Source organism: Triturus cristatus, chromosome 11 (genome assembly GCF_964204655.1).
Source record: "Triturus cristatus chromosome 11, aTriCri1.1, whole genome shotgun sequence".
Taxonomy (NCBI): domain Eukaryota; kingdom Metazoa; phylum Chordata; class Amphibia; order Caudata; family Salamandridae; genus Triturus; species Triturus cristatus.
The window spans coordinates 407,661,459-407,679,790 of NC_140594.1; positions in this window are offsets into that span (position 1 = coordinate 407,661,459).

Sequence of the window (18,332 nt, forward strand, 5' to 3'; positions counted from 1 at the left end):
GTGACCCTCACAGAGATCAAAAACCAGCAGGCCATGCAACACGCCAGTCAACAACAACACCAAGGACGGATGGAGGCAAGACTGGCTGAGCTCCTGGCGGTGCAAAGGGACATAAGCCATTCACTCCATCGGATCGCCGACAACATGGGCAACCCTCCCTGTGCCACCAGGCGCAGACCAGCACCAGCCACAGGGAGGGAGGAGGAGGAGGATTCGTCCGACGGAGTGTCCCAAACATCATCAAGGCCTGCATCTGAGGGTCCCCGGAGGAAGGTTGGTCGTCCACGGAAAAGACCGTGAGAGGCAGCGGGCCAGCCACATCTCCCAGGTCACCACACCTGGCCTTCATGTGCGACAGCATCACCTCATTGATTGACATCATCTGCCACATGGACTTGCTGGTCACAGTCTGACCAATGATGCCAAACACTGTGGGCTGGACTCTGATGTCTTCAAATGGCAAGGATCTCATCTCCCCCTGTGAACTTTGGATTCTATGGTCCCTGCATTTCACCATTTTCTGTGCACAAATCACGCCCCAGAGCTAGAAATTAAAAAATTAATAATTGAAATTTCATGTTGCAGTCATTTAGCATGAGTCCACAACATACGTGTGGGGATATGTCAAAGTATGCCTGAGTGTGGAACTAACTCCAGCCATCCATACACTTGGATCTGAGTCCGGTCGAGGACGCACATGGCTCACAATGTATCACAAAATACAGACATGGAGCCCAACACTCACCCGTGATGGCCTCAAGCTGCTGAGGGGGGGCTTGCTATATTGCTCTGACAGACCAATTTGGAAGAGTTACATGAAGGTGTAGAGGTCATGGTTCATGTTGATGTGCCCGGGGAGGGAGTACCAGGTCTGTTTTGCGAGGTGGGAGAACTATCTCCTGCATTCAGATTTTATGTGGATGTGATGAATGGTGGCCAGGGCAAGGTGGGCTGCATGGAGTAGGGCCAACGGGGTGTTGGATGACACACGTCCAAGGTCGGTTTGGGTCTGGGGTTGTGAACTGCCTCCTGAGTGTGGTTGAGGAGTCTGAAGGTGATCCTGCAGCACATAGTGAGCCATTGTACCTCTCTCAGGTGGACGGTGATGTGGCTGGGGCGGGGGATGTTGCAGATGAGGTGTGCGGATGCACCCTGGATGTGGATAAGTTCTCCTGCATGTTTGCTGTTATCCTCTGTAGAGGCCGGTGCTGTATTTGAGCCGGCTGGTGTCCTGGACCAGGGGGACGATCTGTCTTGCCTTGGAGTGGATCTATCTGGGGGTCATCAGCAGCATGTGGAGGGTGTTGCAGCATGAGGTACAGATGTTGGTGAGATGCATGTTAATTGTGAGCGATGGGTCCATGATAAACACCAGCTTGCCTGCATGGCCACTGGGTGCTGGTGCGGTGCACAGACCAGTGGGATGCAAGGAGTTGACCCAGCCATAAGGGGACAATCCTCAGATGATGACCTCTGTCCTGTCCAAGTCCTGCCTCAGATGGCTGATGTTCAGCCATTCATCAATGGATCTCATGCCTTCTTGAAGTTTGGATCTGGCAATGGCTGGCTCTTTGGTGAGTTTGAGGAGCAGCTGGGTGTCAATGGCATACCAGATGATGATGAGGTTGTGTTCACATGTGATGGTGGAGAGGGGGGTCATGGAAACATTGAAGATCGTCACGCTGAGAAAAGAGCCCTGTGGCATGGGACAGATGACCCTAGTGTACTACATGTTGCAGGGTGAAGGCAGACTCCCTGGGCCTTGCTGGTGAGCTACTTTCTAATTTAATCCTGGGCCCTCCTCTGGATACCAGTGTTGGAGATGTGTGAGCTGACAGTGTGGTAGCACATGGTGTAGAATGCCATTGAGAGGTCAAGGGTGGTGGCCTCACCATTGTTGAGCAGGGCAAAGTAGTCATTGGTGGTGGCAATGATGACGGTTGCAGTGGTGTGATTACTGTGTAAAACGGTCTGTTGCCGGTTGGCTGCAGCTGGTTGCATGTAGGAAATTGGTCAGTTGCTTGTTGAGTGTCTTCCTGGTGACATTTACTGGGTAGGGAAGTAGGGTGATGTACCAGGAGATCCTGCGGTACTGCCGTCCGTTGTTTAGGAAGGTCCTGGGGCTCTGCATGCCTCCTGCAGCCATGGAAAGTGGCTAACTCAAAGGAGACATTCATAACGCGCTGGACGTGGGCTTCAAGGATGGCGAAGGATGTGGTTGAGATGTTGTGTGGGAAGGGGCCTGATGGAGAGCCAGAGTGGATGGTGCACATGATCCCGGTTGTGTACTTGCTGCTGACGGGAGTCCAGGACCTGAGGGGGGTTTGTCCAGCGGATAATAGTGCTGTCTGCCTCTGTGTGCCAAGGCTGTTGTGTATGGCCATGAGCTTGCAGTGGTACAAAGTTGCAAGGGATGGGATCTGCCTTGCAAGGGTGGGGTGTCTTGGATGGAGATCTGCTGTCAGTTCACTCACAATGCTGATGAGCTCCTTGATGTTGTGTGTTTGGGAGTCTCGGCACTATCTGAAGTATCTCCACTTGTCCTTGCTGATGATATGGTGATGGCTGTGTGTGGTGTTTTCCAGGGGTGTAAGGAAAATGATGTCTCTTTGTGTTGCAAGATTTGCATAAGAGTCCGGCTAGGTCTGTAGGAGTCCAGTAGGTCTGCCTTGTCTCAGGTGCCTTAACTGTTGTTGTGCTTCACAGGAAAGTCCGTCAATGTGGCAAGATTGTTGGATCAGTTGCTGATCCAGTGTGTGAGTTTGCTGGGTGTGGCGGTGGTGTTGTTTTGAGTGTCCCACACAGCTTGTCTGTGGCGACTTACATCAAGCATCTTTGGGGGATCGGTAGCGGGGTGTGTGGCACTGTGTTGCTTGTTGGAGACGTGGATTCAAATGTTGATGGACCAATGATGGATGGTGGCGTGTGTCCCCTCCAGCAAGAAGTTACTGGCCCCCAGCCACATGTAGCCTGTGGAGGTGAGGGCCTGCATGCAGATGTACGTGTTGATGGCTTAGCGAATTGTGGATGTAGGCCTGCAGATCTGTAGATGAGTGTTACTCTGAGGGTTGCTAGGGAGTTGCTGTGAACCCGGACTTGTGACTCTGAGGGTGTACTTGTGAATAATTAGCAATTCAGCCCCCGGGATTGGTGTTGGCGTCCCTGCGGGTGATCTTGGATCCGTCTGAGATGGCAATGAAGACGTCATGTGCTGAGGATGCTTTTGTCCAGGTTACTGTCATGAAGGTGATGTGTGGGGCTGTAGTGTTAAGGAGGTACAGAGTCCAATGGCGTGCTGGTGGATGGAGTGGGTGTGGAGTAGGAGGCACATTACCTGGTTGTACTGACAGGGTCTGGTAGGCTGGGCAGCGCTGTGTAGGCAGTTGGAGTAGCACACTCAGCATGCGAAGGTGTTGTGTGTGTGCTTAGGGGTTGCCTGATGGCAGGAGGATGATTGTCACAAGGACATTGCTTGGAGAGTGGCTGCAGCATGAGCCTATTGTGTGACGTGGGTCATGCAAAGACTAGAGGGTCGTGCACTGTGCATGTTGCAGGCGCAGGCGGTCCTGCCTGTGGCATGGCGCTGGGGCTACAGTGGCACAGAAAAGCTGCTGGCTGCATTTCAAATGGGTGGAGGGGGAAGGGCTGAGCATTTTTGAGGCGTGGGGGTTGCAGAATCAGGGCACTCGGAGTGGCGGGGCCGCAGGTGAGGCAGCAGCAGGCGGAAGGGGTTAGAAATCATGCAAAAATCAACACACAAAGACAAGGAGGTCTGCAAGGCACAGTGCAACAGGTGTATGTCAAGGAAGGAGTGTCAGCTCATGGGTCACTCCCAGAAAGTGTATGATCAATCACCATAAATTACAGCCACTGTATCAGGCAACAAAATGCGGAGATGCGCAAAGGAGACACACCATCAGCAGGCATTCACGTCCCGTTGTGGGCAGCAACCTGCACAAATACATACACAACCAGGTACTTCATGCACAATAGAGATCATTAGCCATGAAGCACTGCATGCATGTTGCCAAAGTACACATACACTCATATGCTCAATCTTTGTCAATTATGCCATAGATGACGCATGTAAACTGGTAAGAGATCTGCAGTGACCGCGATGAGGCACTTTGGATTGTGCTGAACACCTTTATTCCACATACACACACAAAGGGATATGCCTCCATATTAACAGACTCACAGGTCAGTTGACAGAACATGTGGGACATACGCTGGACCCCCCTTCACAACACGGATGATGTCAATCCCAATGAACTGGCACACAAGGTAAGGGGATGAGCAAAACACATCCTGCTGCACACGGAGAAGCTGCAATTCCCCATAGAGCATGTTGCTGTGATGTCCCCCACTATGTCCACCCGTAGCATCTGCAATGTTTCAGAGCCAAGGTTCACACACATTGATGCCTTCATCAGACGCCATATTCCACTACAGAAGACTGTCAAGAAGGCTGACTATCATGTCATGGGAGTGATGCTACATGTTCTATGCTCCATGGTGAGACGACATGTATGCATGGTACCACAACATGCACAGAAGCAGTCACCACACATTCCCAACCTGTACCACCACCAAAAAGCCTTGCTGCAATACTTACCCAAACTGACATTTCCACATGTCCGTGCATGGAACGCTGATTCAGCACACGTTGCAATCCTCACAAGGAATAGCAGGAGGACAACGATGACATGACCAGACAACAGGTGCAAAATACCTGGGAATGACAGACACACGAGAAGTCACCTAAAACAATTCTCAACGCACACATGGAAGTGTACATAACATGAACAATGTTGGACACATGTAAATTGCCAATCAAGTCTCTCCGCAAAACTGTGTTGCATGACATCATCACTCGAGTGACACATCAGAACACACATCCAAGTCACTTTGCATTCAGTCAGCTGGACACACACATTGCAACACATGACAATCAATGCTACAAGCTTGCACACTCATAGCCAGTGACTCACCATTATGAGAAGAAGCTGCGTATGAGCTGACTCCGGATATCATCCCCCTCCTCCTCCTCATCACTAGCCTCGTGACCAAGCCCTTGATCCTCCACGGGTGGATGCTCCTGCTCATCTGGATCCAGGATGAGTGGCACTGCCTTCTCAACTGCCATGTTGTGCAGTATGCAGCACACAATGAAGATTTTGCAGACCTTCTCCGGGGCATAAGGGAGGGCCCCGCCTGTCTTGTCCAGGCACCGGAATCGGCTCTTCAGGAGTCCAAACGTCCTGTCAATCACACGCCTGGTCTACCCATGTGCATCGTTGTACCGGTGATCTGCAGCTGGTCTTGGGTTGCGGAGAGGTGTCATCAGCCATGGCATGTTGGGATAGCCAGAGTCCCCTACATGGAAACTTCATGTAAATAAGTGGGTCAGGAGATGCCGTAAGAGACAAAGATACCGCAACACATAGGACAAAAAGACTATACCCACCAACAAGACATGCTCGTTCGTTGTGCAGATGCAGCATCATTTGTGGCACCCTGCTACGCCTCATGATGTAGGCATCGTGTGCTGATCCTGGAAAACGTGCACAGACATGGGAGATCAGCATGTTAGCAAGACACACCACAAGGGCATTTATCGAGTGGTAATGTTTGCGGTTGCGATAGGCTTGTTCCTGTGCCTGTGGTGGTACAAAAGCCACATGTGTACCATCAATGGACCCAATTACATGGGGCATCCCACCCAGGGCATAGAAATCCCCCTTGACATCCCTCAACCCTTCTGGAGTCGGAAATTTGATGAATTCATCAAGGTGCTCCAACATGGCTGCTAAAACATCACGCAGGACACGGCTGAACATAGTCTGGGACATCCCACCCACATCAGCTATGGTCAATTGAAACGTACCTGTGGCAAAAAAATGTAAGGCTGCCATCACCTTCATCTTGGGGGTCAGCGTAGTAGGATACATGTGTTGCGTTTGGAGGAGTGGTGCCAGCTTGTTTGTCAGGTCCTCAATCAACTGTTGAGTGAATCTGTAACGGCGGATGCAGGCACGTTCCCTCATGGCAGCCAAGTCTGGCATTAGTCTTGGGACAGGTGGTGCCCTGCAAAACATAGTTTTGAAGAATGAAGATTGAGAGTCGGCAAACATCAATGTCAATGAACATAGCACATGCTACACTGCTAATACACATCAGGTAACTATGGAGTCGGGTGTGTGCAATACATCCAGGACACAGATGCCAGCTTGCTGGCACTCCTACAAAAAGCCTGATACACCTGTTGATTGTCAAGTCTACATGGCATGCCCTGAAATGATTTGGGGGCCAGTCTGAGTAAAGAGCCACAGATATGACCGGAGTGACACACAACCACGTAGCTGCATTTGAAGGATGTAATCTCATCCAGACAGCTGACTGCAAGGCACACGCACAGGTCACATGGAATGTCAAATGTACATATCAAACACAGTGCGATGAAGGGGTACACGTGACAACACAAAAACACAGCCATTGAGACAACAAACACATGTATGACTGAAAATATATGATGTCCCATGCACACAGACCCTACAGCCTTGGGAATCCACATGTGGCATGGTGTGCGTAGATGTGTTACATGCCCATCTCCACACAGACCCCTGTTGGATGCACCAACAGCAGATGCCGTTGACGGGACACTGACATGAAGCTCATGGGAACACATGACACACACCTGACATAGTCCCAAAGAGGCACGCTGATCGTGACAGGTCAGTTGATAAAGTGTCCCTGTCCCTGGCATCAGGAGACAGGTGCGGGTGTTGATGACTGTGCCACCCACTGCTGCTATGCATGACACAGTTGGACTACAGACACACATGTGACAAGTGTCAAGGTGATGTGAGCCACATCGTGCCCCATCACACATGACGTGTCCACAGGTCAGAACACATCAATTGTGCAACTAGATGAGAGTACCTGTGCAATATCACTGGCTAACACACCTAGGGCCTGCACATGAAAGTATGCAATGACAAGTACTTGATGGACATCCATGTGCGACTCGTAGCCCTCCATTCCTGGCATGTGTACGGCTGTATTACCATTGTAGTACAAAAGGGGGTGGTGATGGACGGAGCATCAGAACCAATCAAACACTCACACCCAGTCAACAGATCTGGGTTTGATCCATCACCGTTCTTTAGCCCACTCTGCCACCCCATTTCAGACATGGCCATATGCAAATCAGTCTGACCCTGTGCCTCATGGGAACAGTCCAGCCCGAACTGCCAAGTTGACTGGGTGTGAGTGTTTGATTGGCTCTGATACTCCGTCCATCACCACCCCCTTTTGTACCGCTTTGTTTGCCATAAGTTGGCAGGGAATGCTCAGACGTGAGTCCCTTGCTCACTTTGCCACTGGATTCAAGCAAGCCTGGCTGAAGACGGCTGAAATGCCAGAAACCGGTCCTAGGAAGCTTGTTTCCGGTCCAGGGAAGGCATGGCTTGGCAGTTCGGGCTGGACTGTTCCCATGAGGCACAGGGTCAGACGGATTTGCATATGGCCATGTCTGAACTGGGGTGGTAGAGTGGGCTAAAGAACGTGATGGATCAAACCCAGATCTGTTGACTGGGTGTGCGTGTTTGATTGGCTCTGATACTCCGTCCATCACCACCCCCTTTTGTACCGCTTTGTTTGCCATAAGTTGGCAGGGAATGCTCAGACGTGAGTCCCTTGCTCACTTTGCCACTGGATTCAAGCAAGCCTGGCTGAAGACGGCTGAAATGCCAGAAACCGGTCCTAGGAAGCTTGTTTCCGGTCCAGGGAAGGCATGGCTTGGCAGTTCGGGCTGGACTGTTTCCATGAGGCACAGGGTCAGACTGATTTGCATATGGCCATGTCTGAACTGGGGTGGCAGAGTGGGCTAAAGAACGGTGATGGATCAAACCCAGATCTGTTGACTGGGTGTGAGTGTTTGATTGGCTCTGATACTCCGTCCATCACCACCCCCTTTTGTACCGCTTTGTTTGCCATAAGTTGGCAGGGAATGCTCAGACGTGAGTCCCTTGCTCACTTTGCCACTGGATTCAAGCAAGCCTGGCTGAAGACGCCTGAAATTCCAGAAACCGGTCCTAGGAAGCTTGTTTCCGGTCCAGGGAAGGCATGGCTTGGCAGTTCGGGCTGGACTGTTCCAATGAGGCACAGGGTCAGACTGATTTGCATATGGCCATGTCTGAACTGGGGTGGCAGAGTGGGCTAAAGAACGGTGATGGATCAAACCCAGATCTGTTGACTGGGTGTGAGTGTTTTATTGGCTCTGATACTCCGTCCATCACCACCCCCTTTTGTACCGCTTTGTTTGCCATAAGTTGGCAGGGAATGCTCAGACGTGAGTCCCTTGCTCACTTTGCCACTGGATTCAAGCAAGCCTTGCTGAAGATGGCTGAAATGCCAGAAACCGGTCCTAGGAAGCTTGTTTCCGGTCCAGGGAAGGCATGGCTTGGCAGTTCGGGCTGGACTGTTCCCATGAGGCACAGGGTCAGACTGATTTGCATATGGCCATGTCTGAACTGGGGTGGCAGAGTGGGCTAAAGAACGGTGATGGATCAAACCCAGATCTGTTGACTGGGTGTGAGTGTTTGATTGGCTCTGATACTCCGTCCATCACCACCCCCTTTTGTACCGCTTTGTTTGCCATAAGTTGGCAGGGAATGCTCAGACGTGAGTCCCTTGCTCACTTTGCCACTGGATTCAAGCAAGCCTGGCTGAAGACGGCTGAAATGCCAGAAACCGGTCCTAGGAAGCTTGTTTCCGGTCCAGGGAAGGCATGGCTTGGCAGTTCGGGCTGGACTGTTCCCATGAGGCACAGGGTCAGACTGATTTGCATATGGCCATGTCTGAACTGGGGTGGCAGAGTGGGCTAAAGAACGGTGATGGATCAAACCCAGATCTGTTGACTGGGTGTGAGTGTTTGATTGGCTCTGATACTCCGTCCATCACCACCCCCTTTTGTACCGCTTTGTATTACCATTGTAAGCGTGTGAAATGCGTACCCGTACGTGTACGCACTGGTAGTACATGTACGTGAACTACCAGTGCATACACGTACATGTACAACTAGTGCGTACACGTAGTTGTACACGTATGTGTAGGCACTGGTAGTACACGTACGTGTACTACCAGTGCCTACACGTACGTGTATAACTAGTGCATACACGTACTTGTACACATACGTGTAGGCACTGGTAATACACGTACGTGTACAACTAGTGCATACACGCGTACATGTACTTGTACATGTACGTGTAGGCAGTGGTAGTACACGTACATGTACAACTAGTGCCTACATGTACGTGTACAACTAGTGCGTACACGTACTTGTACACGTACGTGTAGGCACTGGTAGTACACGTACGTGTACAACTAGTGCATACACGTACTTGTACACGTACATGTAGGCACTAGTTGTACACATACGTGTACTACCAGTGCCTACACGTACATGTACAACTAGTGCGTACACGTACTTGTATGCACTGGTAGTACACGTACGTGTACTACCAGTGCCTACACGTACGTGTACAACTAGTGCGTACACGTACTTGTACACGTACGTGTAGGCACTGGTAGTACACTTATGTGTACTACCAGTGGCTACACATACGTGTACAACTAGTGCGTACACTTACTTGTACACGTACGTGTAGGCACTGGTAGTACACATACATGTACTACCAGTGCGTACACGTACGTGTACAACTAGTGCGAACACGTACTTGTACACGTAATTGTAGACACTGGTAGTACACGTACGTGTACTACCAGTGCCTACACATATGTGTACAACTAGTGCGTACACGTACTTGTACAAGTTTGTGTACGCACTAGTTGTACACGTACATGTACGCACTGGTAGTACACATACGTGTACTACCAGTGCCTACACGTACATGTACAAGTACGTGTACGCACTAGTTGTACACGTACTATACCAGTGCCTACACGTACGTGTCAAACGCACTGTGCAACTGGTGCCGTAGGGGTACGTGTCAAACGCACCGTACCAGTGTGTGTGGCTTTCAAAATTACATAGGGGACACATAAGGGACAAGTATTAGGCACTAAATGGATGCTGGTTGTCATGGATACCGAGTTTTCTCTTTAAATTTTTCCATCAGGTGTCCTGGAAAAGTCAGTTGGCCACAAAATACAATTTTGCAAAGTGGTTATTGACTTGACATGATGCTCTAAATTTGAACGATGCAAATGCTGTCACTGGTGTATGTTTAAAGGGATTGGAGTAAACGTAAGATGCAAATGATTCTGACCAATCACTATGTTCTCCTTAAAATGAATGCCCCTCAGCAAGACAGATATAAGGCAGCCAGAAGCTATGAGAGGGCACTTGCCTGCACAACTTTCCTGTCGACAACATTGCTGCTGTCTCTGCTTCCCTGGACCATGTCTCGTGCTGTGGAGAGGGCCCAGCCATTAACCCAGGAGGAGAATCAGGCCTTGCTGGACATCCTCCTCCCACAGTACACCTGCCTGTATGGGAGACAAGGGGAGCAGGTGAGTGCTGAGTCCACTACCTTTGCCTATGCACCTGTTGTGTGACTGTCAATATTGTGTCCAGGTGGGACTGACATGCAATGTTGTTCAGAGTGTGTCCCGGGGGGGCATGCTTATGTCTCTCATGCAGTGCATCATGTAGTTCCTGTGTGCACTCCTCACTTGCATGGTGCTTACAGTGACTTTCACTGCATAGTGCATGAGACATTCAGCCTGGCTAATCCTTGGGGGCTTTTATTCCTGTTGTCCTGAGGTGATTCAGTGGTCCCCCCGGTGTGACAGGTGACTGTACCCACAGATGTGTATGAGTTGAGTGGACCTGTGGTGAGAGTGTCCAAATTAGATGTACGATCTCATGGACATTGATGTGTGTGAATGTTCCTTGTCATGTGGGTGAGTGTCTATGTGAAGTGTTGCACCACAGCTGCATGTTGGAGGCTACTGATCTAACCATCTGATGTGACAAGTGAGCCGTGCTTTGTGTCTGACTTGCAGAGCTAGCACGACACCTGTGACTCCCCCCTGGCAAATGGCACATGGGCAGAGTGAGGGTTGTATCCGCTGTTGTCAATGACAGGCCAGTGATCTGTGGCTGGGTGTGTCTGTCTAGTCTGCTGAGGGTGCGTCAGTGGAGTGGGACATGTGACTGCATGGCACGTGCTGCCCATCAGCCTGCTGTTGCATGTGCTGCACAGTGTGTGGCATGTTCATTGAGTGTTTTGCACCCCTCATGCTACCTGTAGACTTTCAATGCCATGTACTGCATTGGCGCTTGCACACAGGCCAATTTCATGTTGTGAATGAGGCTATTCATGTCAGCATCCTATGCCCTGTTCAACATTTCAAAGAAGTTCTAATGTGTTTCTCTGGGACATGGTGCAGGTGAATTGATGTTGTGTCACTTTGTCATCCTGACAGGTAACTGCCTACGAGAAGGGGGTGATCTGGACCAACATCGTCAGGGCCGTGAGGACTGCGGGGGGCGTGATCGGCAGCTGGCCCAGGTCCGCAAGAGGTGGCAGGACATCCGGTGCTGGACCCGGCGGATCGCCCGGGTCCAGCTCAAGCTCTTCCCTCCTCGCCCCCACGGTGGCCGCCGACACCTGACCCACCACATGAAACGTGTCCTGGCGGTGGTCTTCCCTGACCTCGATAGGCAGTTACAGGCAAGACTGCAGCAAGGAGGGGGTAGGTACATGGTTTTTTGTCGTGTTATGTGTCGCCAGCTTTAGGAAGTGCTATTTTGCATGAATACACTCCCAGAGTTCATATGTGCAGTGCATTTTCTGTTCCCAAATGTCACCTGGGGATCTTTTTAATCCCTTCCTCTCCTTGACATGTGTCCCCTGGTGTGTGTGTAATCACATTTGCACATGGTCATCTAGGGTGCCAGTACATCTAAGTGCACATTGCTTTCTGCATCATGTGGGAGGGTGGTCTGTGACTTGTGTCGGTACCTTGCCTGTGCCATGACCTGTTCACTATGTTGGGGGTCCATAGTTGTTGTCACTGATGCTGATTCTCAACATAGGAGTGTGAGCTTTCAACTGGACACCCTTGCAGCATGCATGAGCAATGTTGTGGCCTCAGACATGATGTGCATGAGTGTGAGATATGCATAGTGCCATGACGGTTGAACATTGTAGAGTCAGCTCATTCCAGGACCATGGAGCAGTGTGCCCACTACAGTCCCCTGAGACACCCTGGCCTCCTAATCATGTGTGTCATCCAACACTGTGCACATTCTCTGTGTGTGCTGCATAGGTCTGCCTCTGTGGCATTGTTCCCTGGCCTAGTTTGGATTTTGTTAATGTGAGCTACATGTGTCCACTGGATAGGGATACACCATTTTGCTTGTACATACTCACACTGGGCAGTGCCTGTGTGGCTATTCACAACAATCTGTTGATGGTTGTTTGTCACAAATATGTGTTGTCAGCCCCACGAGGTGATGTGAAGCAATTTTTCTAGCACAGTTATTGTAACCCCGAATAAGAGGTGTCACTTCTTGATCTGTATAAATCACATTGACTCAGGTATGAGGGGGGGTGCGGGAGAGGCATACATGTGCAACCCTGATTTTTCATTGCCAGGTCTGACTTGTGTGTGAGAATTGCCTGGACTAAAATACACTGGGCAGTGCCCCTGTGATGCTGGCCGGTGCTTAATGTACGTGCTTTGCAGCCTGTGTCATTTTTTTACCAACAAGAATCCTGCTCATACATTTTTGCCACATGTGTGGTTCAGATGCAACGCAGTTTGGACTTTGTGTGCTGACATCTGTGTGTACATTCTGGCTTGCCATGAGGGTGTCCCTACAGTACAGCTGGTCTTTTTTACCAACCAATTGCAGGCCCATTAGCTTATGCATTGTCCTGGGTGTGGACATGTGTGCCACTCCAGATGACAGGCAGTAGGTCATATGTGTAGCCAACTGTGTAATCAGGTGACGGATGGCCTGGTGACAACTGACATGATTCAAGTTGTTACTCTTCATGAATTGTACCTTGGCACTCACAGCACTTGTCAACAGTTGTTCATGTTTAACATGTGGAAATTAGATGATTTGTGTTAAGAACACTGATGTGCCTGCATGCAATATGTCGCACAAGGCAGTGCACACAAAAGTACATTGACACTGTCATTGAATAAGCTGGCACCTTTTCAAAGAAGCCACTGTTATAAATAAATGGTGTTGCAGATTCTCCATATACATGTTCCCACGGTGGTCTTGATTTTGTGAGACTCATTAGTTGTCGGTGATACAAACTAATGAGTGTCAAGATGTCAAGACCTCCGTGGGCCCATGTATATGTACTTTCTGCAACACCATCTATTTCTAACAGTGGCTCCTCCAAAAAGGTGCCAGCTTCTTCAATGACAGTGTCAATGTACTTTCGTGTGCACTGCCTTGTGCAACATCTTGCATACAGGCACATCAGTGTTCTTTTCATGAAATGGCCAATTGGCACATCCCAAACATGTAGATTGATTAAAGTATTGTGAGTCCCAAGGTACCAACATTTGTTCGTTTTGTGTTCCAAGGGTCTTACAGGTCTCTGAGTGTGGTGACACCTTGAGTATTGAGGTGTGTTAGTTTACCTTGAGTGCACCACTCCTGTTTATTTAAGGGTAAACAAGAGGTGTCATGACTTCATTGTATTGCTGTGCTCACCGGTTCACAGACACTAGCTTCTCAGTGTTTTGCTCATTCAAGTTGTGGCCTTTTGTGTATTGAGTTTACTGGTGTCAAAGTGGCATGGTGGGTCTACCAACTGGGCAGTACAGGGCTTACATATGTGCGGAGTAATCCAGCTGTTACTCATGATGCATTGCCTGATATGTACTGTGACCAATTGTTCTTGTGCTCGTGTGTCAGATGTATACAGGTGACTGATGCTTTCTGGTTTCTTCTCCTTGCCCACAGCATCATCATCCACAAGCGAGGGAGACACCTGCATGGACCTTCAGGAGGGACCCAGCGACAGTGCCACCAGTGCTGTGGAGTCAGCAGGAGACAGTGGCACGGAGGGCGAGGGGAGTCAGTCGGAGGACCTGTCCGGAGGCGAGAGCATGTACGACACTGACGGGTCCCAGGCTGACATCCTTGAGGAGGCGGAGGATGCAACAACATCTGGCAGCATCCCACCATCTGTACCCGCCTCCTCCATTGCCATCTCCACCCTCCCAGTTGCTCCCGTCCCTTCTGTCCGTGCAGGGTCCCACCGTGTCTCCTTCGGACCAGGCACTGCAGCCCCTGCCCCTGTCACCCCTGCTGCCCTCAGTGAAGAGTCTGTGGACACACTGCGGCAGTTGCAGGTTGGTCAGGCATCGATGCTGCATGTCCTCCGGGACCACACTAGACTGCTCACAAAGTTGGTGTCGTTCGTGGAGGGCATGTCATCAACGATGACTGAGCAACGCAGGTTTCTGCGGTCCATGGACTCTTCACTGACGGAAGCAGTGTCTCTCCGGCGGCGCTCCGTCCCCCCCCTACCCCGGACCCATCCCCACTGCCATCTCCCATGCCTGTCCAAAGCACACACAGACAGTCACAGGCACACACCCCAACAGACACATCCAGCACACCCCCAACTAAGGCACAGCGCACACCTCCTGGCACGCACACTCAGGGGGATGTAGTCACACCCACAGGGTCTGGGGGCAAACGGCAGACACGCAGCCACAGTCAGAGTCCGCAGTCCTCACGACCCACTTCCTCCAAATCCACTCCCCTTAGCTCCCCTGCCAAAATGTCACCCAAAGAGACCTACATGGCTAGTCTGTCCCTCAGCCCCACTGTGACACCACCCCGCAAGTGGTTGAGGAAGTCTCCGGCCAGGGGAGTCGAGTCCCCCCCCCATGTCCACCACCTTCCCCAAGAGCGCTGCACCCCATCCCTCGGACACCCCCCCCCCTCCGTTGGCCCTGGTGTTTCTTCCGGTGCAGGGGTTCCTCTGGACGCCCTGGCAGCAGTGTGCAGCGAGCTGCTCACCACCACCTTTGGCGCTGCCCCACCCCCTGTGGTGGATACGTCCAGCCCTGCACCCACCACACCTACCCAACCCACTCCTGTCCCTGCGGTGCCTGGTACTCCCACTGATGATGCCCCCCACCCCGGTCGACAAACCTTGAGGTGACTTTGTGCAGGCAAGGTAGGGGTGGACACAGTCGCATACGTCCACCCTTGGACTCGCACTATGGACTGGCCATTGGCCTTTGTAAATAGTGACTTCTTACAAAAAAATGTTGGTGTGCTGACTAAAGCCTTTTCATTTAGTTTCCACACTATTGCATTTCAGGTACTTGATGTTGGTGATGAGGCCCATGAAGTTGGTGTTCTGGTAATGTGTTAGGGTTCTGAGAAATGTTTTAGTATGATGGTCATGAGGTGGACCATGATATCTGTGTGCCATCACAATGTCTGTGAAAATATTAATTGGTAGTGTGTGTTCCTTTGGATTGTGAGACATTGTCCCAAGTAGTGTTCTTTCCTCTGTGGCACCTGGCATGTTCCCTGCAAACAGTTGCACAATTGTTGTGTAGGCCTGTGTCAACATATCCTTTGTTGGTGACGGATCCCTTCAACAATGGCCATGCATGCTCACCGATGTCTCCTGCTGAATCGTCTGTGCCATCCTTGCCAGTCACTGTACTTGGTTTTTGTGTATGTAGGAAGGGCATCAGGGACCAATTGCCCCTTTTCAGCACTATGCATGTGTGTAATCACGGCCTAACACACAAATGGGACGTGTAATGCAGGGTATTTGGGCACCTGACTCACAATTGTGGGCATTGTATCTAGTCGCAGTGAACCCTATTCCTTACATGAGAGACAACATCTGGGTGGCTGGACCAGCACCTGGACATTCCTATCACTCCTGTGATGTGCGTGCCAGTGTGTGTTCCCCTTGGCTAACTTATTTTAGTATGCATTTCCATGACTATACAGTCTGTTGGCATGAAATCAGGGTGTGTATTGTGGAGCATCTGCCATGGGTGGGTATGCATGTGTTGTATGTCCTCACACCCACATGTGGTGTGTCATGCAGTGTGTGAATGACATCCATCCTCCTGGGAGTGGGGCACCCACCCCTCATATGTCTGGACACTGCTGGTAGTGATATGAACCCACCCCTTGTATGTCTGTCCACTGCCGGGAGTCCTCTGCACCCACCCCTCATATGTCTGGACACTGCTGGTAGTGATATGCACCCACCCCTCATATGTCTGTCCACTGCTGGGAGTCCTCTGCACCCACCCCCATATGTCTGTCCACTGCTGGGAGTCCTCTGCACCCACCCCTCCTATCTCTGTCCACTGCTGGTAGTGATATGCACCCACCCCTCATATGTCTGTCCACTGCTGGAAGTCCTCTGCACCCACCCCCATATGTCTGTCCACTGCTGGTAGTGATTTGCACCCACCCCTCATATGTCTGTCCACTGCTGGGAGGCCTCTGCACCCACCCACGCACCCCCTTGGAGCTGTACACTGCTGCCAGGACCTACACACACAACAATATGAAGGTAATATGCTGGACCAGTCCTCTATGCCCACATTCCTGGCGTGTGTACGCCTCGTATCCAAATTTTCCTGCTGCCGTAACGGGGTACGTGTGGTACGGACCGTACCCATGCATGTATGCGTGGGTACGGTCCGTACCTTAGTACTCATGGGTCTGTAGGGGTACGCACCGTACCCACGTATTCATGCGTGGGTACTGTCCGTACCACTGTTGTCATGGCGCCGTAGGGGTACGTGTGGTATGCACCGTACCCACGCATTCATGCGTGGGTACGGTCCGTACCACTGTTGTCATGGCGCCGTAGGTGTACATGTGGTATGCACCGTACCCACGCATTCATGTGTGGGTACGGTCCGTACCACTGTTGTCATGGTGCCATAGGGGTACGTGTGGTACGCACTGTACACGTCCACTTCCTTGTTGCGGTACGCAGGGGTTGCTGGCCACGCCCCCCCAAGTGACCAGACCCTGGTGGTAATGTATGGCCTCCATATTATAGGTTTGTGTTTGCTATGGGGTATGTTTCCTGGCCCTCACCCCCCCCCCCCTGGCCCCTGGGTGTTGTTCTCACCTTCTGCGGCGTGTACGTCGGGTGCGGTGCACCAGGTCGTAGGCCAAGTGGGCCGGGATGACACGTACGATGGGGTTCATAGCTGTACGTCGCGTACCGGGGCTTTGTGGCGTAGGGTTCTGCTTTTCCGGCAGTTTTTCGCTCCCGTAGTCACAGCGAGGTATGTAGTGACGTCGGTACGAATCGTACTTGCTGGGCCTGAAAACGCTGCTGAAATACGTACGGACGTCGCGTACAAGCAGTTCCAGATCGGAATCGTGGGTATTTTTTGCTGTATGGTCTTTTGTACGATTCGTACAGAAAAAGGCTTTCTGTACAAATCGTACTTCCTAGGTTGTAGAATGAGTTTACCTGGTACGAGTCGTATGGAGAAAACGCTCCGTACGACTATTCGTACAGCCTTTTTCCATGATTGGAATCGGCCCCTTAATAAACAAATTAATCAAATTACAAAAGTAAAATATATATATTTTACACACTTTGTACACTACTCCCCAACAGACCCACAAAATTAAATTTAAAAAACAATTCAAAAAATCAATTAATTAAGGATATCTAAAACACACACACAAGTTACAGTACAACTTCAAATAAAAAATAAAATTCATACATGACATGACAAATACATAAAGGTACATATCAAAATTAATTAATTTAGTTAATACTCTAAATTAATTAATTTAGTTAAATAGCCAATTGAACTTGAAATGAATGAACAATGTATTAAATATTACATCATGTGTTTTTATACACTCCCACTCCCTACAAGTCCAACAACCCACAAACAAAAAAAAGTTCATACACAAATCAAGCTTTCCACACCTATAGTTAAATAGGCCTTCTATGTGTCCTGCCTGATTATGGTCTACCAGCTGCATGAAGTCAGCTTGCACTGAGTAGCTTACAGCTCTCCACTTAACATGTTGCTTGTGCTATGTGCCGTACCGGTCACAGTGGTTTTTGAGGCTGTGAGGTCCAACCGCCTCCTTATTCACCACCCTCATGAGACATGCCTGATCCCATGAGAGTTTTAAGCGGGGCACCCCTGGTAGATCTCCGACAAGGCATAAATTAAAAGCCTGGAGTCTCTTGGCACTGAAAGCGTTCATGCATAAATTAAAAGCATATTACTCTGAGAACCATACATTCATATACTACGACTTCCAAATGTGCAAAACAGAGTCTGAATCGGTTATG